General features: G+C 42.1%; 1 non-coding gene and 2 pseudogenes across 1 annotated transcript; all 3 read left to right on the top strand.

The window, feature by feature from the left end:
- The first annotated feature begins 3,436 nt into the window (after window positions 1-3,436).
- Window positions 3,437-3,618, top strand: LOC138297628 (U2 spliceosomal RNA). The gene has a single exon (XR_011204189.1). It is a non-coding gene; the product is annotated as a U2 spliceosomal RNA (small nuclear RNA).
- Window positions 3,619-11,964: 8,346 nt separating this feature from the next.
- On the top strand, window positions 11,965-12,137 carry LOC138297639 (U2 spliceosomal RNA; annotated as a pseudogene).
- Window positions 12,138-20,686: 8,549 nt separating this feature from the next.
- LOC138297629 (U2 spliceosomal RNA) lies at window positions 20,687-20,859 on the top strand (annotated as a pseudogene).
- Window positions 20,860-23,587: the final 2,728 nt, after the last annotated feature.

Raw genomic sequence — 23,587 nt, 5'->3', positions numbered from 1 at the left:
ACACACCGCTGATTGACGTGTCCTGGAGACAGAGGCATGGGCCCGCTGGGTGGGAGCTGTGCTGGTGTTCCCAGAGGGGGGTAGGTCTGCTGTGGCCTGTGGCTGTGTGAGGGGAACCGACTGTCCCGAGGTCCCCGATGGGCCGGGCTGGTCATCTGGGTCCAGGGAGAAAGAGCTGCTGTCATCACTGGGGGCCTCTTCTGGGGGTGGGATGGACATTTCTGGACCCTCCTGGGCGGTGTGGTGGCGTTCGGGTCCTGCCGGGGTATAAGAGTATGGATATTGCTTCTGTGTGTGCCATATCGTGCAATGTGTGGGTGCCCGTGTACCCCAGTGCTGGCATTCCCTTGTGGGGGCTGTTGTGACGGTGGCTTGTGGGGGAGATGGGTATGTGCAGTGGGCATGCTTAGGTGATGGGTGTCCATGGTTTGTGGTGGCATGCAGGGTTTGGTGTTGGGATGGGTGGGTTGTGATGGTGAGACATTAGCAAGGAGGATGTGTGATGGGGTGGGGGGGAGGGTGGGGGTATGAGTTGGCATGATGGTGAGGTGGGTGGGATGAAGTAGTTAATGGTTTGACTTACCAGAGTCCATTCCTCCAGCTACTCCTGCGAGGCCCTCAGGATGCAGGATGTTCAAGACTTGCTCCTCCCATGCTGTAAATTCTGGGGGTTGAGGTGGGGGTCCGCCGCCAGTCTTCTGCACCGCGATGTTGTGCCTGGATACCATGGAACGCACCTTCCCCCGTAGGTCATTCCACCGCTTCCTGATGTCGTCCCGATTTCGTGGATGCTGTCCCACAGCGTTGACCCTGTCCACTATTCTTTGCCATAGTTCCATCTTCCTGGCAATGCTGGTGTGCTGCACCTGTGTGCCGAAGAGCTGGGGCTCTACCCGAACTATTTCCTCCACCATGACCCTGAGTTCAGCGTCTGAAAACCTGGGGTGTCTTGGGGGTGCCATGGGGTGGTGTGGGGTGGTGTATGTGTTGATGAGTGTGGTGAATGTGGTGGTGTGTGGTCTTTTGTGCGTGGATATTGTGTGGGTGATGGTGTAGTGTGCCTCTGTGTGATGATGTTCTCTATTCTGTGCTGTCTCTCTCTGGGCTTCGTCTCTGATTTTTGGTCTTAGGGGTTTGTGGGTGATGTGGGTGTGTGTTTTATAGTTAATTGGGTGTGTGGGAGTGTTGTGTGTATGTGTATCAGGTGTGTGTATTTCAAATTGTCCAATGTGGTTGTGTTTTGTACAGGTATGTGTATTTTGAGCACAGCGGTGTGTACCGCCAATGGAATACCGCGGTTGAAAGACCACCGCGTGGATTCGTGGGTCGGAATGGCATGGGCGTATTTCTGTTGGCGTGACGGTGGAGGTTTGGTCATCGCCAGTTTTTCGCTGGCGTTTGGTGTGGCGGACTTTTGTGGATGTCGGGTTTTTGGCGGTTTGCCTGTTGCGGGTCAGAATGACCTTGGCGGTTTACCGCGACCGCGGTGTTGTTGTGGCGGTCTTCTGACCGGCGGTAAGTGCCTTTTACCGCCAAGGTCAGAATGACCCCCTAAGTGACTTTTGGAGCCAGCCCTACAATTTAAGGAGGGCTCACAAGGAACATTTGAAATCAGTTTAGTGGCCCCATGTTAGGAACAACTATCTGTTATGGATAGGTTGACATCCCAATTTCTCGATTTCAAGTGGTATCCTCACTTCGAACCCTTTTTAGATTTGATTTCTGATCAACTAAGCAGAAGTTTGTATGTCCGGTTTAGGTACGGATGTCTACCCCTGAAGTCTTTTACTGGCCCATGGTGTTCCACTTCGCTAACCGACCAATGCCCAAGTTGTAATGGCTCTACAGAAACTGTAGTGCACTTTATGTTTATTTGTCCTGCTTATGGGCTTGCTCGGCTGAAATGGCTCCGCCCCACCTGCAGGAATATGGGTTTGAGAACGTGTAAAGATGCCCTAAGTTTGATGATGAGAGATTGTTCCTCCCTTTTAATTTGTGCGGTCAGCAAGTTCCTTGCGTCCGCATGGCACATACGCACACGTCTTTTAAAAAATCACAGTGACTTGCTCTTCATTGAACATCGATCTTAATTTATTTAATTTAACTATTTTTTTATATAATAGTTTTAAGTTCAATGTGACTTTTATCTAATCAACAATGCGGAAGCTAAAGATCGATGATTCTGCCTCACATATAGGAGGGGAGATACATGTGAGATTTACATTATTATTTCATTGTATAATCGCTGATTCTTTTATTTTTTAATCCTTGATATTATATTTATTATGCACAGACTGTGGTTTTATTGTTGTAAGTTATTGCTTTGATGGTTAAACTAGACCGAATAAAGCTTGTGTGAACTGAACTGCAAAAATCTTCCTTCAACTTCTTTCGGAATTCAAAAATGGAGAAAGTGAAAAGAACAATCGTATTCAGATGTATACAAAATGGTGGTAAAAGTATGCCAAATCAGTTTTTTATATATTTTTTCAAAACTATTTCTGTCTGCCTGAATGCTATACAAGAAAATATAAACATTGCTGCAAATATTATAAGATATGAAGTAGGCGACATCTTTTATAAACTTAAAATATTGCCTCGTTATAACACTTTGCCAGTTGCTTTTTACCCGAAGAAAATTTATTAATGTATTCAACCTTTTGTTACATTGGTTTTTCAAATACAAATTGAAGGAGACTGTTTTGAATCAAGAACACTTCTAAAAAATGAATTTAAAAAAACAGGAAAAATGGAAAAGATTAATTATCTTTGTTAGAAACAATCAAAAAGTGTATGGGACAAAGTGCACAACCCAGATATCTCTAACGCACAAAAGGACATTGCCTGGCTTTCAGTAAATAATGCACTTCCAATGAAGGTTTTCCAGCACAGAAGAGGATTGGCAAGATCTACAAAGATACCCTTGACCAGGATGCCCAGGAGAAGAGAACATTCTATATCTCTTTTGAAGCTGTTTTTTTTTTTTTTTTTGCACAAGACTTTCGGAGAACCTTAGGTCCCCTAATATATGGGATCACTAAGCAAAACAACATTTCTTATAAACTAATTTTATATGGTTTGGGATCCTCCCTCCCAAAGGAAAATTACAAGATGTTATTTCATGTGCAAAAGAAAGTCTTTGGATAACAAGAAACTTGAAATTGTTTAAACACAAATGTATTCATGTTTAAGAATGCATTCATAAATGCCTTGACAAATTAAGCACCTTTTACTGGGCTGACATTAAAATATTGGGGAAACAGGATGCTGAAGAGAAATGGAAACAAACAAAATTGGGCAGAATGGGTTACTTGAAAGTATTTTCTTACTTCAATACATTTTAGCATATGGGTATATTCCTTTTTATGAAAAACATCTAGATGTAAAACCACTAGGTGGTTGCCTGTGAGCATTTCCCTAGTTAGGTTAACTGTTTACCACCCTTTTGTGTTTTTACAAAAAAAATCGGTTCTTATCTTTTTAATATCTGATACCTCCTTTATCTGGGGACCATATATTAAATTGATTTTTGGAAGAGGGAGATGGAATAGGAGCTAGCTCTGTCCACTCCATGAATCATCCTGATATTGCAGTAACTCCAAGAATCGTGCACTTCCCCACCTGGGGAAAGCAATGCTGTTGAAAGACAAGAAAACAAAGGTTCACTAGGAAAACCTGTAAAATGGCACTAATTTGTTTAGGTGTGAATAAAACCAATCTGGCCACTTTGCCACAGGTGTGTCTTGTTTTATTTGATTATTTATTTTGTATGCATTTTGAATTTCTTTTGTAATTTTTCCAGTGTTGCAAGGCTGCACTTTGAAAGAGAAAAATGCCATAAACTGACATTTTCAGCAGTGTGATTATTGCTTTTAGGGATCTATTTCACAGGAACCCAATTGACAGGAAGAGGCGGGATGCAAAAGCCAAAAAGAGGGCAACGTGGGTATGTTAACTGATGCTTAATGAGGCGACTGCTGAGAACTCAGTGAGTTAGGAGAAAATCTGATGCCAGGGCTTCTTTTCCATTGCTGCTGACTCTTGCGAAGTGTTAGGAAAAAAGACGAAAGGGCCCGAGCAGTCATGAAAACGATGACTCTGGCCTGAGTCAGCCAGCTAGACCAATTCCTGCGGTGATAATTTGGGCACCTTTCAAGCTATTGCTTCTCTTTCTTTTGGCTAAGATCAAGAGTAGGTTCACCTACTCCTAAATCTAACGAAGAGGTCAGATTCGGATCCCCATGTCTTTGAGGAGCTGGGTTTGAATTTCCTTGGCTTGACCGTGGCCAGGCTGTGTCCCAAAAGGTGAAGGGGTAAGGAGACTATGAGGGTTAACCAGAATGAGGGTGCATTGCTGGGGGAAGTAGACCTTGAGGTATACCTGCATCTTTAACCCGAGTCACTACACATAGCTGTAGTTACAAGGATTGTATTGGAGTCACACATCTGCCAGCACCAGTCCCTTTCTTCACCACCAATCACTTTTTTCTCCCACCCACCAGTCTTGTTGCCCATGGTCAGCTTGCAAACCTAAGGATTGCCTGCCCAACGGTTCGCCCACCAGCATGATCACCCACCTGCCACACCGCACGCCCACAGGAAGGTCTGCTTAAAAGCATTGGCAATATCAATGGTTGCATACCAGGCGCCCCTTTATGTTTTTGTATTCTCTCAATCAAAGTGATGGTATCGGGGATCACAGCAGTCAAAGGTGGTGTATATTTGTTTAATCTGCAGTAATCAATCGTCATGCTATAACGCCCATCAGATCGGCACACGGGCCAAAGAGGGGATATCTTCAGATGACCCACGTCACTGTTGCCACTGAAATATATCTCTTTGATCCAAACTGGTAACAACCATCATCCAAGTATAAAGTTATCTCATTCTGAATGTCAATTCCCAGTGTATACTCTAGGAGGGACACAATCAAAACAGTATATTCTACTTTTGGTATTCTCCCTATTTTCATTTGAACAGTAGTCTGCACGGTGGGTATTTGTTTTCCACCCAACCCTGTGATGGTGTAGTGCTGACCTGTAAACTTTTTTGGATTTGCATGAATTAAAGAAGCCTCCTCTCCGGTGTCGACTAATGCCTGGACCCTTTGAACACTTTTGTGCTTCCAGTAAATTTTTAAATCACATGGGTCTGTTATCTTTACAAGCCTATCCCTGTACCGGAGCTTGGCCTGTTTCCTAATCTGATTTAAACCTGTCAACCTTTGCCCAAGTCAGGTCTGAATATATGCTCTCATATCTGTGAAGAGATTCCTCTCCTTCCCTGTTCTCAGCAATTAACCAATTGCTGTCCAAATCTCCCTCCTCTTTCCCTCATGAAGAAACATTTTTCTCCCTCTCTTTTCCTTCCTCCTGCATCTGTGGCTGGCCCTGATTCACTCATTTATTATCTTGCTTGTTAACTTTCCGGCTGCCTTCCTTTCTGTCCAGCCCTCTCTTTCGGTACATCTCCCACAAGCCTTTGGTATCTATCCCATCAATCTGCTCCTTGTTGATACCATCCTTCAGTAATGCCATAAACATGCCTCTCCTAGATACTCTGTTATTATCTGTGCAACCTTCAGACCTCAAGGCTCTCCTAGGTTTTGTCCAGTCTCCAAGCTCTCCTAATTCGCAAACTGCCTCTAGCACATCTGTTAATGCCTGCCCTGTCTGATTAATTAGGAGAGTCATTATTACCTGCTTGTAAGCTGGAGGAGCAAGGCAAATAATTTTATTTCGTACTGACACATAGAGTGATCCATCAAACCGACGGTGAACATCACCCAGGAAAATAGCATTTTTCATTCACTCCTCCTTAATTCTCTGCATTGCCTCTCTGTACCAGGGCTTGTCATTTTGAGGCCAATCTGATCCTGTAGGATATTTGTGGTTACACCCCAGGACTGCTAGCTGCAAAAGGGTGATCTGCTGGTTACCCTGATAACCCCTAAACTGCTCCTGTATTGTGGAGTCAGTGCTAAGAGTACAAAACTTCTCCAGTATCTAACATTACTCGATAGCCTCCTGTACCTTCCTGCTGGATGTAATTTTCAAGAGAGTGCATCTCAAGCCATCCCGGGCTTTGTGGAGTGCCCTGCATTTTCCATCTAAATATTGGCTGTGTATGAACCACTTTCTGTTTGCCGGCTCACACTGGCCCCCACCTTTTTTAACTGACTCATCACTGAAATCTGAAAAATCGGTTGAGAAATAGCTAAATGAACTTTCCCCTTCCATTTCCGATACCTAAATTTGGCTACTCGGACAGCTGCCTTCTCTGCGACAGATTGATCAATATCTGCTTTGTCTTACAATAATTTATTCTGAGAAGACAGCATGGTTACATTACTTTTAGCTTCAACTAGCTGCCTCTCTAATTGCTGGTTTTCTTGTTCCAGCTGCATGTATTTTTCATGCATTTTTCTATAAGCAGATAACAGGATTCAGCCCGGTCTGCCTAAAGTAGATAAATTATATCACTGTTCCAGAGGTACTTTCTGTAAACAGAAAAACTGTTTTTGGCTCAGCATTGCTAAGATATCCGTCCCAGTTTTTGCATAAACCTGCTCCACAAGACCATTCATTCACAAGAACATTAGAGGGTGTGTTTTCCCACCCTGGTATCTCATTTGTAAACTGGGATACTGTCTTTGACTTTTTGCCAAACATTTTTCACTTTTAAATCTTTCACCTCATATCCTGCTGACTACTCCAAATTGTTCTGCTTTGCTTCAAACTAAGAGGGAATGAAGCTAAAGAATGCAGCACTCTTAGTCTGAGTAAAGAATTTATTAAGGCACTTCCTAGAGTTCAAATAGGGTTATACAAAAATATTAACAATAATGTTTAATTTGAATGCATCAAAACACGTGCAGCTACTAAAATAGTTACAACAGTTGGATGATAACAATCAGAAAAAATGCAATATGTCAACAATTAATATGTATGCAGTGAATATATACATATATATATATATATATATATATATATATATATATATATATCTATATATATTTATATGCAGGCACACAGTAAAGCTAGATAATTAAGAAATAAAAATGCATAAACCATGGGGATCGAATCTAACATCATCCTTGCCTTTTGCCAACGTCAAGCAGTGGAACCCAGGACAGTTGAGACAGGAGGGATTTTCCTAATGGGACTCTGATTTTCCTGAACAATGTGTACACCCTCAGGAATGAGTTCCTTCCTCCTCAGCGCCAAGCTTTCCCACCTTATATACTTTAAATAAAACTTAAGAGGAAGGTTCTAGTAACCCCTCTCCCTTTGAGTAAGTTGTGAAATTCAAGTGCTGGCCCTACTGGGTCAGTGTTGAAAAACATGCAAAGAGATAGGCTACATCCCAAGGTGTATTTCCAAGACTGAGCTGTACCCTCCTTGCTATAAACATTCTCATCCTTGTACACTCTTATCAACACTGAACTCCCAATGTTGTGTTCCCTTCCCATGTGAGAAAAACGAAAACACATTAACAAGCTGTGCGTGGAAAAATACCTACGCACCGACGTGATGGCATTTGAAGCTAAACTAACCGCAAAATGGAGTCAGTGGTCAAGATGGAATTGGTGATTTAATACAGACAGCATTACACATGGTCATCTTTACAAACTCACAATTACAATGGATATACTATTTTGAACCTACATAGTGGTGATTATGTTTGCTACCTTCAGTGTAAGAGGTTTGGCACAAAGTGAAAAAGAATGACAGTCATGAGTATTGCATACATACTACAACAGAAATATTTGCTTACAAGAATGATCTTTAAACCTTAAAGACTACTCTGAAAAGGGTAAATGGTGAACCATATGTCCATCAGCCTGTTCGGGGGAGGAAACAGAAATGTGATTATAGCTATTCTATGCTGGGATAACTATGTTCAAGTTCTGAAAGACACTATTATGTGCAGGGAAGACAATGATAATAACACTCAAAATGAATACAATGTTTTTTTTTTCAAATTTTCAATGTATATGCCTCACCAGAAAAGAAAGAGAGGGAATAACTCTTTAACCTAATTACAATTTTCCTTACAGGTTCAAACCCAATATTAATTTTAGGAGATTTCAACTGTATTTTACATGAAAAAGATAGGCTAGAGATAGCAACACATATAATCTAGACACATTGTATGCCTCTTTGGGGTTGATATCTGTGAGTAGTGTTCTGGGAGTTTTGGACAAAGTCAAACACAAACCATGGACACATTTCAGGTGGCATTCAGATAAAGGTACCAACAACATCACACATAGATTTCATTTTTTGTAGTAATTCTACCATCACTAAAGTCTTTTTTTTTTTTAGTCCTACTCCTTTCTCAGATCATTCCATAGTAATAGCCACATTCCACAGACACCATAAGTCCAAGAAAAAAGGGTGAGAAGTACCACTCCTCTACCATCCTCTCCTACCAATAATCTAGCACACAGAAAAGGGAAGAGGAGGTCATGTTAAAAGGCTATCACCCTCTGTGGGATACCAAAAATGGTTTTAAAATTGCCCTCACCTGCTTAGTAGCATGGTTCATCGTTGTGAGTGATACTACACTCCTGCGCAGACCAACGCTATGGGTTAAGCAATGTTTTTGGATTGTTTGAAAACAAGCACTCAAAGGGATCCACCATGCAATTAAAACTACCTTACGAGTGCCCCTGTTCTATTTTACTCTGGGGCCCAGAGTCAGGGTTAAAAAACCTTTCCTCTGATGAACTGGGGAGATTAGTGCCCCACCATCTCATCTGCTGTCAACATGTTTTTGCCTATGTCACCTCTGAGTCACTGGCCTTCTTCAGAACTTCGATCCCTGGACTCACTCTCACCACAACTTGTTCTCAGAAAAACGTGCAGTATGTGGTAGTAGAGTCTTATGCAGTGACCTTACTTGCCACTTCCTGTACAAATACCTAGGGATTGCCCATGTTAATCTAAACTCTCTTAAAACTGGAGTGGGAGCTAGAGCATCTCCCTGTAGTTACACTGTCTTCAAGAAACCAATACTGCCTGATTTGGCTGCCCGCTACCATCTAAAACCATTTTTGGGTTCCCACAAAGGGTGATATTCTTTTAAAATTACCTAATTTTCCCTTCTATGTGTGCTACATTTCACATACAGATATGAAAAAGGGAAATAATACTGGAAACTAGATGCCACCCTCTTACAAGAGGAAGAGATCATTAAAGACAATGAGAAATTTTACACATAATTAAAAGGAGAGAAAACTATACATCCACTGCAGAAAGGTGATCACAGACAAAAACACACATGGCCAGTTTCTTTAAAAGGGCAGTAACGCAAAGAAGTGTTGAAAAAACAGAAACATTCGCAATCCTGCAAGACCATTTAGGAATGCTACAAAGTTTTGACAACCTAGAAATGAATGTAAGAATTGAAATAGAACAAGTTAAAATGATCTAAGTGAATGGTTGCAGGAAAAGGGGAAACAGACAATGTTTAATTCTAGAGTAAAACATTATGAAGAAGGGGAAGGATGTGCTTCTTTATTTTTGAAGAAGAAAATACACATGCACAAAAATATATAGAAATTGTGGTATAAGAATGGGATAACTCAGAAGGGAACAGAAAAATTTTAAATGGTTGTAAAAAAATGTTTATTCTAATTGACATCAAAAAGGAAATGAAGACCCACCCATCTTGTCACAATATGTTTACCTAACTGAAAATATTTTGAAACCTAACTGGGTTAATTGTTTAAAGGGGGCACTCACTGTAAAGGAGCTCCTACAAGCTTTGCAAAAATTTTCAAATCTGTCTAGTGCTGGGATAGATGACATCCCATGGGAATTTCATAAGACATACTGCCATATCATAGCTAGTGATATTATACAAATATGAAATGAATGCACAAAAGCTAACTCTCACATAATTTCTGCTACGGGCTAATAATGCAAATCAACAAGAAGTGGGGAGAAAAATATATTACAAATTGGAGACCTATATCACTGCTAAATGTATATTATAAACTATTTACCAAAGTTTTAGCCAACAGGTTAAAGAGGGTTTTGGTCTCTGACACATAAAGACCAAGCTTGTGCGGGCCCAGGAAGACAAATAAGGGACAACCTCAACACAATCAGAGAGACAATATGGACACACTGGGCATAATGGCACTGTTTTCACCAGTCCCTTTGATAATGTATCACATAGCTTTCTCGTTCATGTTCTTAACAAGATGAGTTTTCCCACATTTTCTATTCAGACAGATTCAATGTTTTATACAAGTGCAGCTACCTGTTTAAATGTTATTGTTTCCTAAACTAATGTATTTCATTTCCAAACAGAAGTACAACAAAGCTGTCCACTCTTTCCAGCCCTTTTCATTTGTTTCCTAGAACCATTACCTGTACACATCAGAAAATATAAGATTAAAGCGGGGCTTTCATAACAGGATCACAAGGTCTAGAGGCAAAGTGTGTCCCCTAAATGGATGACCTCACCATTATCTCCAAACCCCTACAAGAAGCTAGAAGGTCTATCCTCCATGTACAAATCTTTGACCAAGCTTCAAGCTTGATCCTGATTGAAGGGAAAAGTACCTGTCTTACAATAGGTTAGTGAGACCATATGACTAAACTCCCAATCCAGACCACTACACACCCCACCAAAATACTAGGAATCTCTTTCTATCAAGATACAAAAGGGGACAAAAACATTTAAGACACAACTAAAAAGTGAAGAACAAAATTGATAACTGGTGAACAAGAAAACTCACAGTGGAAGGCAAACTTATGGTCCTAAAGGCAGTAATACTGCCCATCGTACTGTATATATCAGTAATATACCCCCCCACACACACACATACACAAACACTAAAGCATGCTAAAACAAATAAACAGAACAGCATTAACATTCCTTTGGCACTCTACAGTTGAAAGGAGGCCTCATTTGTAAACCACATGATAAAGGGGGAAAGAACATGCCAAATATAAACGTTTTTATTTTTTCCAAATATTTAATGCTGTGTCAGAAAAGCGTACAAAAAGTACCTCTCATGTGAGATCTTATGTTTGCTTTCTTTCCACAGGTTCAAGATGTATTCTGTACAAAGTTTTTCAACTGATTCTCACACCTATGTACATATGCCGTGAACGCTATCTTTTTATATGCAAAACAGACAATGACTCCATACGACCACAAGAAAACCCTCTAAAACTAATGCAAAAGAGCAGACATCAGCTACTGGATTGAGAGGAAAACAGCTGAAGTCTTGAAATAAGTGAGCTTGAAACACACCACAAATGAATAAAAAGTAATCGCCTGGATGGTCGTACACATCTGCCTACCAACCAGATAGTTCCAATACCACAGAGGGACAGCAAGAATACCAAAATGTCAGAAAGACCTTTGCCCAGTAGAAGAATCAGTTCTACAACTGATGTCAAACTGTATGTATGCACAAAGATTATGGTGCCATATGGGGAAAATGCTGGAACAAAATCCCATCTTAAGGTTCCTAAATCATGAAAACATCATATCTGTGACAGAATTAACCAAAGAAAATAAAGCTAAAGCATGGAAAATAATCAGTATGGTTACAGAAGGCTTGTGGTTCCCTAGAAATCTATAGATTTTGCTCTCATAAGCAACAGACGCATTTGTATGCATAAAGTGCTGTATCAATAAATTATCTATTTATGACATAATTTTAAAAAACATAGCAAAGAAGAAGCAGAAACATGACAACATAAATATTGGGTGCAATGGATAATAAGATAATACTTAAACCACCATAAAGGACCCCTCATAAAGGGATAGGTCTTCGCATATCACTAAGTGACGCAATTTTATTTGGTGAATTTAATAAATATTATAGATGGAAACCCTGAAAAGACCTACTTGCGAGCACCCTTTGTATAAGGTGAACTGTACACCAGCCTACGGGATTGGTAATTTGTATTGTGTGTAAAAACCTTAAATAAAGATATACGTTTAGAAAAGAAAAAAAATATTCTCATAAGTTTAATATCTGATACGTCCTCTATCTGGGGGTCATATAATAAATTGATTTTTGGAACAGGGAGATGGAATAGGAGCTTGCTGTGTCGACTCCACGCATCATACTGTATTGCAGTCCCTCTAGGAATGGTGCACTTCCCCACCTGGGGAAAACCATGCTGTTGTAAAAAAGACGAAAAAAAGTAAAGTAGTGCTTCACTGGCACACTCTGTAAAGTGGCGCTAATAGATTTGGGTGTAAATAAAACCAAACTGGCCACTTTGTGGCAGCTGTGTCAGGTTGTATTTATTTCATTATATTTTTGTCATATTTAATACCGCCCCCTTCCTTTCTGTTAGTTTTTTTTCCTCTGCTCCAAGGCTACACTTTGGTGGAGAAAAATGTCAGAAAAATACGGCTTCTTCAGCAGTGTGTCTTTTGTTTTTGGATCTATTTCACAAGGGGGCGATGGAAAAGAGAAGAAGCATATCCAGTGCGGACTTGGCTTGGCAAAAGGTGGGGCTTTTTGACCCTTGAAGGGCCTGCATCACTCTGGTCACTCTGGCTTGTCTGGAGCCAGGTTGCATCCTGAATAGGTGATAAGAGACCTCAGAAAGTGATTCCCTCTTTCTGAACACCTAAGGGGTTGGGCTTAATTCCCTGGCTTAACCGGGGCAAGGTTGACACCTTTGGGTGGGAGGTCTGAGGTTTGGGTGGACTAGTGACGATATTGCTGAGGCTTCTTAAAGCTGAGGGGACGGGCCTGCGACTTCCAGCTTGACCGGAACTGGGCTAAAGCTCTGAGGCTGGTGGGGCTGGTGGCACCCTTCATTTGCCTTTACTCAGGGTTCCTTGCAGTGAAGGGGCTGGGCCTGCGACTCCTGGCTTGCCCAGGACCTGGATGCGCTTCCGACACTGTTGGTTCACTAGTTCACTGAGGAGCTGTGTGTTTTCAGGGCCATCGCAGCTTTCAGCTGCTGCACGCGTGACGATCTCTGACTTCTGTTACGAAGTTACGCTGTGCATAGTGGTGTGCTGAGGCTTTTCTGATTTTGCTCATGGGAGTTGCCTTACATCTCTGCACTTGGATAGGGGGGTCACCCCTCCTCCTGGCCCCCGCTCCAGTGAAGGGGATTTGCTGCATTTTTATCTGGATTTTACCTGCACCAGCTTACCTTGTAGGTAAGATTTGTCGTCCTGTTTTTCCCCACAATAAACTATTTTGAAGACTGTGTTCTTATTATTAAGCCATCACATACTGGGTGGTTTTAATGTTATAGCTTGCTATTATGGCTTCTACTTACAAACAGACGGGCTCTGCACTATATCGCTAATTCCAGTCAAATGGAAATCCAGGAGGAACATAATAAGGAGAAAAATCTTCTGTTTATTGTGGATGACTTTTTAAAAACTGCTTGCAAAGTGGCTGATTCTGCCATCGAGTCAAGACTTCTCCAATCTGGGTGTTTTTGATCCTACATTCTCTAATGAATCCATATGTTAGAATGTTTTAAAAACTGTTGCTGATGGTAAACATGTCAGTCTGTTGGAAGGTTTGACTGTTACCCCAAGGTTTGCACCAAGGGAGGTGGTATTAGTGGTGCATATGTATAACCCTTACACAGATTCTGGTTTGATTGAAGTCTTTTTGTCCTGTTATTGTTAGAGGGGGTCAGAAGATTCTGAATATGTGTGGGATCTGGAATGGTAAAAGAAAGTACTTAGTAACTTTAAATAAGACCCTACTGTTATTAAGGGCCTTGCTCATCCTCCGCAGACTTTTTACCCTTGGAGTTAACAAGGGCTTTCTAGTGTACTCTGGACAGCCTTTGTTCTGCTGCCTTTGTCAGCATTTGGGCACGTTAAGGAGCATTGCACTGATATTGTATGTCGTAATTGTGATGGTTTGGACCATGAGCCAGCTGATTGTCTAATGCCTAAAAGATGTAATTTGGGTGGGAGCTTGGATCTTCTTTTCTGGATGTGCCTCAAGGGTAAGTTTTCTTATGCACATGCTGCTAATGTGATGAAAGGGCTTGTGCAAGCCCCAGTGCTTCCCTCTGTCTGGGATTCTTCCTCTAAGGCGGTCCATGGGGTGTCCACCTCTGACATCACTTATTCCCAGATCATGGGCTACATCAATGACATTTCTATTTATTTCTCCTGTCCTGTAGCTCCTTTAGATGATGGTCCGGTACCAGATGTTCCAAAGCTGGGTTTTGACTTAGTTTCTGACCCACATAAGCTCACGCAAAACATAGTGCAGGAAGAATTGGATCAACTTGATGAGGAGCCTATCAAGTGTGGAGTTTTAGGGCAGCATAAAAAGCACTTGGAATCTCAGTCTTTAAGGGATAAAACCAATTCTACAGGTATTGCCTCCTTGTTGGATATTAAAGGTGTGGATAAGGTAGGGAAGTGTGTCCCAGAGACGCCTTTCACAGACATTAGCTCTCTCAAACAGCCAGCTGATAAAGTATTGCAAAATTTGAAGCTTGAAGGTGTTGTGGTCTCCCCGTCTAACCCTCCAACTTGAAGAAAGTAGATACTGACCCTGATATGGATCATAGTGGGTGGACAATGTATTTTTCAAGCAAACGCAAGTCCTGCAGTACCAAACAGGTAGTAGATGCATCTTTAACTACTGGTGCCAAGCGGCACACCATGTCATTAGACCATCTCTCTAAGGGGAGTCGTTTCGCTCCTCTCACCAACTTTTTGGGATCCGAGGAGGTATGCCACAATGTGGCTCATGATCTTGAGGTGAGTGATTGCCAGAGAATTGATCTGGATGCCACGCCTAATCTTGAAGCATAGGTTTCTGCTTCATTCCCTCCTGCCGATGCCCAGGAATTTTATGAGGATGAGGGTGCTCTTTCTTCCCCTGACTAGTAGTTATGATTGCTCCTTTCTTCTCTTTTATCATGCTGGTAACTGTTGCTTCCTGCAATGTTCGAGGCAATGGTACGTATTTGAACACAGTAATTATTTTAGACTATTGTAACAATGTTGCTGCTGATATTATTTGTCTGCAAAAGTGCAATCTCCCTCTTCGTAAGTGTTGGACTTTTGCTTATGCAGGGTCATCCCCAGTCTTTTTCGCCTCCTGCCTCCTATTTTTTTCTGACATGTTGCTGTTGGCTTTTCAACTCTGAGCACTTTACCACTGCTAACCAGTGCTAAAGTGCATATGCTCTCCTGTTTAAATTGTATGTAAGTGGTTTATCCATGATTGGCATATTTGATTTACTAGTAAGTCCCTAGTAAGGTGCACTAGAGGTGCCAGGGCCTGTAAATCAAATGCTACTAGTGGGCCTGCAGCACTGGTTGTGCCACCCACATAAGTAGCTCTGTAATCATGTCTCAGACCTGCCACTGCAGTGTCTGTATGTGTATTCTTACACTGTAAATTCGACTTGGCAAGTGTACCCACTTGCCAGGCCTAAACCTTCCCTTTTCTTACATGTAAGGCACCCCTAAGGTAGGCCCTAGGTAGCCCCAAGGGCAGGGTGCAGTGTATGGATAAGGTAGGACATATAGTAATGTGGTTTATATGTCCTGACAGTGAAATACTGCCAATTTCGTTTTCACTGTTGCAAGGTCTGTCTCTCTCTCATAGGATAATATGGGGGCTACCTTTAAATATGATTAAAGTGTAGATTCCCCTAGAGAGTAGATGGACATGTGGAGTTTGGGATCCCTGAACTCACAATTTAAAAATACATCTTTTAGTAAAGTTGATTTTAAGATTGTGCGTTTGGAAATGCCACTTTTAGAAAGTGAGCATTTTCTTGCTTAAACCATTCTGTGACTCTGCCTTGTTTGTGGATTCCCTGTCTGGGTCAGTTTGACAGTTGGGTTGTTTTTCACCTCACACCAGACAGTGACACAAAGGGAGCTGGGGTGTAATCTGCATTTCCTGATTAGCCATCTCTGCTAGGAGGGAGGGGTGGAGTGGTCCCTCTCATCTGAAAGGACTGTGCCTGCCTCTGACAATGCTGTCTCCAACCCCCTGGTGTGTGTCTGAGGCCTTGCCTGGGCAAGGCAGGATTTCACAAGAAGGTGTGAGTCCCCTTTGAAGAAAGGTGACTTCAAAGACTAAAATGGGTATAAGAAGGGCACCCAAACTTACAAACTTTAGAAACACTTCTGGAACCAAGAGGAACCTCTGCCTGGAGAAGAGCTGATAGCTGAGGAAAAAGTGCTGCCCTGCCTGTGACTGTGCTTTGTGGAGCTTTCCTGCAGTGCTGCTTCTGCCAGAGTAAGAGGGCAAAGACTGGACTTTGTGTGCCTTCCATCTTGAAGAAGAAATCTCCAAGGGCTTGATGTAGAGCTTGCCTCCTGTTGTTGAAGTCTCAGGGATAGCAAATACTTCTTCCTGCCAGCACCTGGAGTCTCTGGAGAGACCCCTACTCTGCTCTGTGGTGCCCTTCCAGTTCCTGGGACCCTGAAAGGAGAGGCTGGCAGCCTAAGGACAAAAATACACGCACCGAGCGCCGTGCGGAGAAAAGATCGACGCGAATCCGATCGCGGCTGAGAAAACGACGCGACGCCGGCTCCGCAGCTGAGAAACGACGCCGCAGGAAACGCGACCGGAGAATCGACGCCCGGAGCAGGAGAAACGACGCGCCGCATCGCTGACGAAGGCTGAGAGATCGCAACCTGCGCCGCGGGACTTTCGGACCGTCGCGTGGCTGGCTTTTTCGACGCGCATCGCCGTGCCGAGTTGTTTTCGACGCATATAACCGTGCAGGGTTATTTTCGACGCACACCGCCCGTGCGGGGTTATTTTTGACGCAAACCAGGTACATTTACACGCTAGCAGCGCTAGTGTGTTGTTACAACTACCTAAAGACTCTTTTTATTTTAAACCTTTAAAAAATCATAACTTGACTTGTGTATGTTGGATTTTTGTCGTTTTGGTCTTGTTTTGTCTAGATAAATATTTCCTATTTTTCTAAACTTGTGTTGTGTCATTTTGTAGTGTTTTCATTAAGTTACTGTGTGTGTTGGTACAAATACTTTACGCCCAGCGCTCTGAGGTTAAGCCTACTGCTCTGCCAAGCTACCAAGGGGGTAAGCAGGGGTTAGCTGAGGGTGATTCTCTTTTATCCTAACTAGAGTGAGGGTCCTTGCTTGAACAGGGGGTAACCTGACTGTCAACCAGAGACCCCATTTCTAACAGTAAGGATTACAGTACGTATAGTACTAACTGGACGGCAGGGCCCTCAGTTTGGTTGGGTGGTCCAAACAAAAATTATGGTGTGGTGATCTTGTTTAAGAACAGACATTGGCAGATTGTAGGAGAACGTGTTTTGTCCCCAGGTTGGGCAGTCCTCCTCTCCCAGCAGGTGGATGGAGTTTCTCTGAGAGTGTGTAATGACTATGCTCTTGCACAAAAAGTGAAGCGCGGGCACCTTTTCCAGCTAATAAAGCCTTTTGTTACAGGTGCTATTCCGTAAATTTTGATTGGTGACTTCAATTGTATTTTACACCACAAGGATGGCCAAGGGTCACAAGGAGAGTATGCCTTGGATGTCTCTTTAAAAATCTTCCACAGTATTGTTTATTATTTGAAATTGTATGATGTATTTTCATAACATTACCCTCCTGGTACAGGTTTCACGTGGGAAGCAAGTCTCAAATTGATTTCATTTTTGCATCAAAAACTTTGCCTTCTGTGCAATGTCAAATAACTCCAGTTGTTTTTACAGATCACCATTTTCTTTGTGCTACATTATATTTGTCAGAACAGCTTCCAAGAGGACCTGGGTATTGGAAGTTCAATTGCCAATTATTACTTAATGAATTGATTTGTTAGCACTATCGTAGGAGCTATAAAAAATTGGTACTTAAAAAGAGTACTTTCCCCTAACAATATCAGTGGTGTTGTGGGTTTAAGCATAAGAACAAGGTTTTCTTTTTCAAATGCAAGCTGCATTTTCTTGCAAAGCAATTTAGGCCGAATTCTCCCAGCTTCCACAATGGCTTGTACTCCTCCAGCACCTGGGGGAGCCAGGCAAAAATGTTACTGATGATATTCGCAACATAAAAATGGCTATGTCTCTTTGGTTGCAACAGAAAAGTAAAGCGATTAGTTTCCAGTCTAGAGTACCCACCTTTCAACAGGATGAAAAATGTACTTCCTTTTTCTTTCAGAAAGCAAAAAAGCATCATAAACTTTTAACAGTTTTGGCCAATACTGAAGGGGTACGTTGTCATGGTGTCAAGAGTTGTAAACTAATTGCATTTGAATTCTACTAAAATTTGTAATCTCCTTCTCTACCACAAGATGATTCTTCTTACTGCGGTTTGCTTTCTAACTGAGCATCATACGGCTTATCTTGACAGCCCATTAATTTGGGAAGAGTTTCTTTCTGCTTTAGGGTCAGGAGCAATTGGTTCCAGTCCTGGCTTGGATGGTCTCTCTTGGGAGTTTTATAAGTAATCTTGGGACCTAATTTGTGTTGATTTCATGACAATGATAACCAAAGGGTTTCACCACAATGAGTTCACTGCTGAGTTTTCCAAAGGAACCATTACTTTAATTTATAAGAAAGGTGGCGAAACCTCATTACAAAACTGGCGTCCCATTTCATGGTCAACGTAGACTACAAACTGGTGTCTAAAGTTTTAGCCTGAAGACTTTGTTCTGTTTTATCTACATGTATTCAACCTGATCAGACTTGTGCACTGAAAGGTCCTTATATTGTTGATAGTTTAACAACCATAAGAGAAGTGATTTACTATACCCAAGAGCAGTATATACCCTTTGGCAGTTTTAAGTCTTGATTTCTAAAAAGCATTTGATAGGGTGTCTCATTTGTTTTTGTTTGCTGTGCTGTAACGCTTACATGTTCCACCCAAATGTATGCACATGATTTCGTTGTTGTATAAACAGGCTTGTAGTATGGTGAGTATTAAAAAGTACACATAGGAATTTCTCACTTAAGCTGGTGTTTGACAAGGCTGCCCCCTTTCGCCTCTCCTCTTCACCTGTGCTGTCGATCTCTCTTTGTGTCATCTGCGACAGGACGCTTGTATAATAGGTTCCTTTATTCTATGAGGATCCGGTAATCAGGTAAAGGCAGCTGCGTACATGGATGATATTACAGTGTTATGTTTCAGCTCCATGGTGATGCGTGCGACTTTGCAGCATGCCGCTCTTTTCAATTCAGTGTCTGGTCTTGGTTTAAACCTTGATAAATGTGCCTGTCTTACTTTGGGTCCCTATGTTCACATGGCAAAATTACCTGTGTTAGTTACCTGTGACCCTATCAAATCTTTGGCATATGTTTTTTGCTGAAGCTGGTCACGAGGATCAAAATTGGAAAGATGTGCATGGTAAGATGGAACGAAAAATTCCATTGTGGTGTACTCGCAAATTAACTCTTGAAGGGAAGGTTTTAGTGATCAAGGCTGTTCTGCTACCCCTTCTCTTATATCTTAGTATGGTCTATCCCCCCCTCCTGCGGTTTTGCAAAAATGTATAAAAATGTTTTTCTCTTTCCTGTGGGGTTCTCGATTGGAGAAACTAGCTAGGGTTAAGGTATGTAAAGATTGGTGCAGTGGGGGCAAAGGTATGCCTGATGTCCATTTTTATCTCTACTAAAAAAAAAAATCCCATGCCGTATCTAAAGTGTATGCCTGTCCTGCAAATGTGGCTAGTCTTTTCTCCTGTTATTTTACAGGTGTGTTATTTTGCAGTTTTTCATTTGTTTTGCCCTACCAATCTGGTTCCTTTGTCATATACCCTTCCTTCGTATTATAAATCACTGCGATTGTTTATTCAAGGGCTGGATCTCACCTCATTGACTGTTGATACGTGTAAAAATGTTCGTAGTCTAGAAAAATTTAATTTGGAGCAGAACAGACTGAACTTATCAGCTCCTTTTCTGCACCTTGGTCTAAGGAAATATGGGCCTTGGTGGGGCATAAATCCCTTGCATATCTTCAAAAGGACTTGGCTTGGATGTGTGTGTATGGGTGTCTTCCTGTCAAGTCATTTCAGCATCGGCGTGGCTTGGCACTTTCCTCAGTCTGCCCAAAAGCTGCTTACTTGCATGAGGAAACCATCTTGTATCTCTTTTGGGGTTGCCCGTATGCCCAGATTTTTTGGTCACTGTTAAAGCCTTTTTGATAAATATAGCAGGCATTTCGGCCTTGACTTTGGAAACTCTATTATATGGACTGCCTTTTCCAGCTGAATCATGTAACTGTGTGCAGGTTCATCAACTGTGGTAGACAAGCACTCTGGGAATATCGCAATTAGTTTCTCTTTACCCATTAAGACTTGAACTCGCAGGATTGCAGAAACCTCTTCTGAGGTAAAATGACTGCTTACCTGCATGTAGATAGGATGGTCTTTGGTACTGAAAAAGCCAACCTGCTGTGGCAAGTCAAGAACTGGAAAGGGTGGGTCACATGAGAGTTTTATCTATCAAACCTTGCCACCAGGTGTAAAATTGATTGGCCTCAATAACATTTTAGTCAAAAAACAGTGGGGGGGGGGGGGGTGAGCTGGCTTTGATAGGATTTGTGTTGATACAAATTTTTTGGTTTAATAATATTTGCAGGGTGGGTAGTTTGTGGTTCTTTCTATATGGTGCTTGTTAGCTATTATAGTTGTTTTAAGCTATATTCTTCATACTGGATTGCTTTGAGTTTTGTTGTTTTATATAAGAATGTTGTAATTTCTGTACATACCGTCAAAGTTTTTCAAAACAAAAAAATCTGTTCATATCAGTTTAATATCTGATACATCCTGCATCTGGGGACCATATATTAAGTTGATTTTTGCAACAGGGGGATGGAAATTAAAGCTTGCTTTGTCCACTCTATGGATCAACCTGTATGACTACCTTCAGGAATGGTGCACTTCCCCAAATGGGAACAAATGAAAGTATAGCTTTACTGCAAACTCTGTAAAATGTATTTGTGTGTGAATAAAACCAATCTAGCTACTGTGCCACAGGTGTGTCTTGTTTTATTCAAATATTTTATTTATTTGATTATTTGTGTGTTTCTAAGGATTTGAAAGCTTTTTTTGTTCTTTCTTTACTCTGTCCCGAGACATTTTTAGCAATGTGTCTTTTCTTTTTTGGATCCAGTTCACAGTGGAGACAACCAAGGAAAGAAGAGAGAAGAGAGGTTAAGACCCATTTCATGGAGCCATGGTTTTCAGGAAGTAAGGAGGAGGGAGATGGAGACAGAAAGAGAAGGAAGTGGAGAGTGAGGGAGAGATAGAGAGTGATTGAGTGAGTGAGAGAGAGAGATGGAGAGACAGAGATGGAGAGAGAGAGAGAGATGGAGAGAGAGAGAGAGATGGAGAGAGAGAGAGAGATGGAGAGAGAGAGAGAGATGGAGAGAGAGAGAGAGATGGAGAGAGATATGGAGAGAGATATGGAGAGAGATATGGAGAGAGATATGGAGAGAGATATGGAGAGAGATATGGAGAGAGATATGGAGAGAGATATGGAGAGAGAGAGAGAGAGAGATATGGAGAGAGAGAGAGAGAGAGATATGGAGAGAGAGAGAGAGAGAGATATGGAGAGAGAGAGAGAGAGAGATATGGAGAGAGAGAGAGAGAGAGATATGGAGAGAGAGAGAGAGAGAGATATGGAGAGAGAGAGTGAGATATGGAGAGAGAGAGAGATGGAGAGAGAGATGGATGGATGGAGGGTGAGCTGCCAGTGGCAGAGCAGGAGAAGTGGACACTTTCCTTGTCTTTTCCGGGCAAGAAGGGAAAGGCATAGTCCTTTTCCTTCTCTACCCACCCCATCTATCCCTAAATGGCAGAGTCTTATATATAGGCCTTAACTACAGGGCATCCGGGTCCTCTCAAGTGATGGCAAATTGTCCACTACTTGCTGCCAGGACTGTGTCCTGGGTGTCCTGGCCTGACGCCCGAATCCCCTGCTTCAGAGGGTTTCTGGCCAGCAGGCAGTAAAAGGGAAGGGGTGGCATGTGAAAGCTAAAATCAAGGCAATGTTGGTATGCTAAAGGATGCTCAATGAAGTGACTGCTGAACATTCTGGGAGCAGGGACAAAATTTGAAGCCAGGACCTCTTTTCCAGTGGTACTTGCTGGGCTCCTGGAAAGAGTGTGGAAAAGAAGCAAGAGGGCTCCGAGCAATCGAGACAGACAGGTGGATGGTTTGGTGTAGTAATAATACTGGCACCTTTCGGCCCATTGCTTATCAGCCTTTTCCTAAGATCAAGTGTAGGTTCATCGTGCACTGAAGTTTTTCAAGAGGTCAGACTTGAAACCAAGGTACTTCCAGTTGCTGGCCCTGCCTTTCCCTGGTTTGCCGGGGACTATGCTACATGTCTTGGAGAGGAAGGGCAGAGAGTTCAATCTGGACCATGTGAAACCGGAGCCCAGGGCTGGGTCTTAAGCCTCTGGCATGCCCGGGGAAAGGTGACTAGGTGAAAGGATTGTACCAAAAAGATCAGCTCCAAAACATAGTTGTAGGGGCATCTGGGTTCGTATTTCTGGTTGCCAGTGCCACCAATGGTGCTTAGATTGAGTCTCGTAGAGGTCCTTGACCGGAGTCAGATGAAGATTTTACCCACAGAGAAGGAGAGATCATGGAACGTACATGCCTGTCAAAGCCCGTCCAGCTGAGGAAGCCACAGTGAGAGCCACTGGATTCCTTGTGAACAGCGCCCGGGAAAGAAGCCATGCTGCAGACGATACCCAAGAGGAAGAGGGCCGGACCCGTGAAGTGCCTGCTGTAAGGTGAGCTGGTCTGAAGTAAAGCCTACAGTACCAGTTTCAACCTACAGAGGGCCTGGATGCTGTCCTTTCTCAGGTGAGTCTGCATCATTGGCACTTGCAAAGGTTGGAATAGCTCAGACACTTGCAGATACTATCCCCTTTCTCACAGGATAGGTACCTCTCCCTTTAATTAATATCTCTGCGGGCAAAACACTAGGTTTGCAAGCCTTGTTGTTAACCTAATTTCAAGTGGTATAACACGTTGGGCCACTAGAAACAAGGTCACAGGTTAATTTAAAAAGGTTTTTCACCAAACATCAGGCTTTTGTTTGTGCTCAGTGAAGCACTCCTTCTTTTCCATAGTGATCCCTTCCTTTCATGAGCAGGGGAGAAAAAGTATTTCAGATTCTTGATTTGTGACTTTGCTCCACCTAGTAATTCAATCCTCGGGCTACCCCAACCCGAACTGATAGACAATCAAGACCTGCCATTTGGGATGAGAAATCTGAGAATCAGAACCGAACAGTGCGAATGTTTCTTTTGAATAAAGGCAAACCTTCACTGCTCAGGAAAATGGCTAAACCACAGATGTTCCATTATGGGGAGCTTGCTGTCAAGATCAAAATTGTTTAGGAATTTAGAGCTGTGAAAGATTTAGAGTATGTATTTAAAGAAATTCTAGAAAAAGTATTTAAATGTCGAGCAAAATATATTAAGTGGTTAAAGGAAAACAAGGAGAATGTTTTTTTAATCACTTTTTTTTACTGAATTAAGGTATAACATTTTCTTAAAAACTTTATCAGTGTGCGTAAACATCAAATCCTAAAAGGGATGAAAATTACTGCTACGGCAGCTGTGAAAGAAATCCAAGTTATTGTCCAAATGTACAATG

This window comes from Pleurodeles waltl, chromosome 5, assembly GCF_031143425.1.
Source record: "Pleurodeles waltl isolate 20211129_DDA chromosome 5, aPleWal1.hap1.20221129, whole genome shotgun sequence".
NCBI lineage: Eukaryota > Metazoa > Chordata > Amphibia > Caudata > Salamandridae > Pleurodeles > Pleurodeles waltl.
The sequence above is the reverse complement of the archived record's forward strand: the minus strand, read 5'-3'. Positions and strand labels throughout refer to the sequence as shown.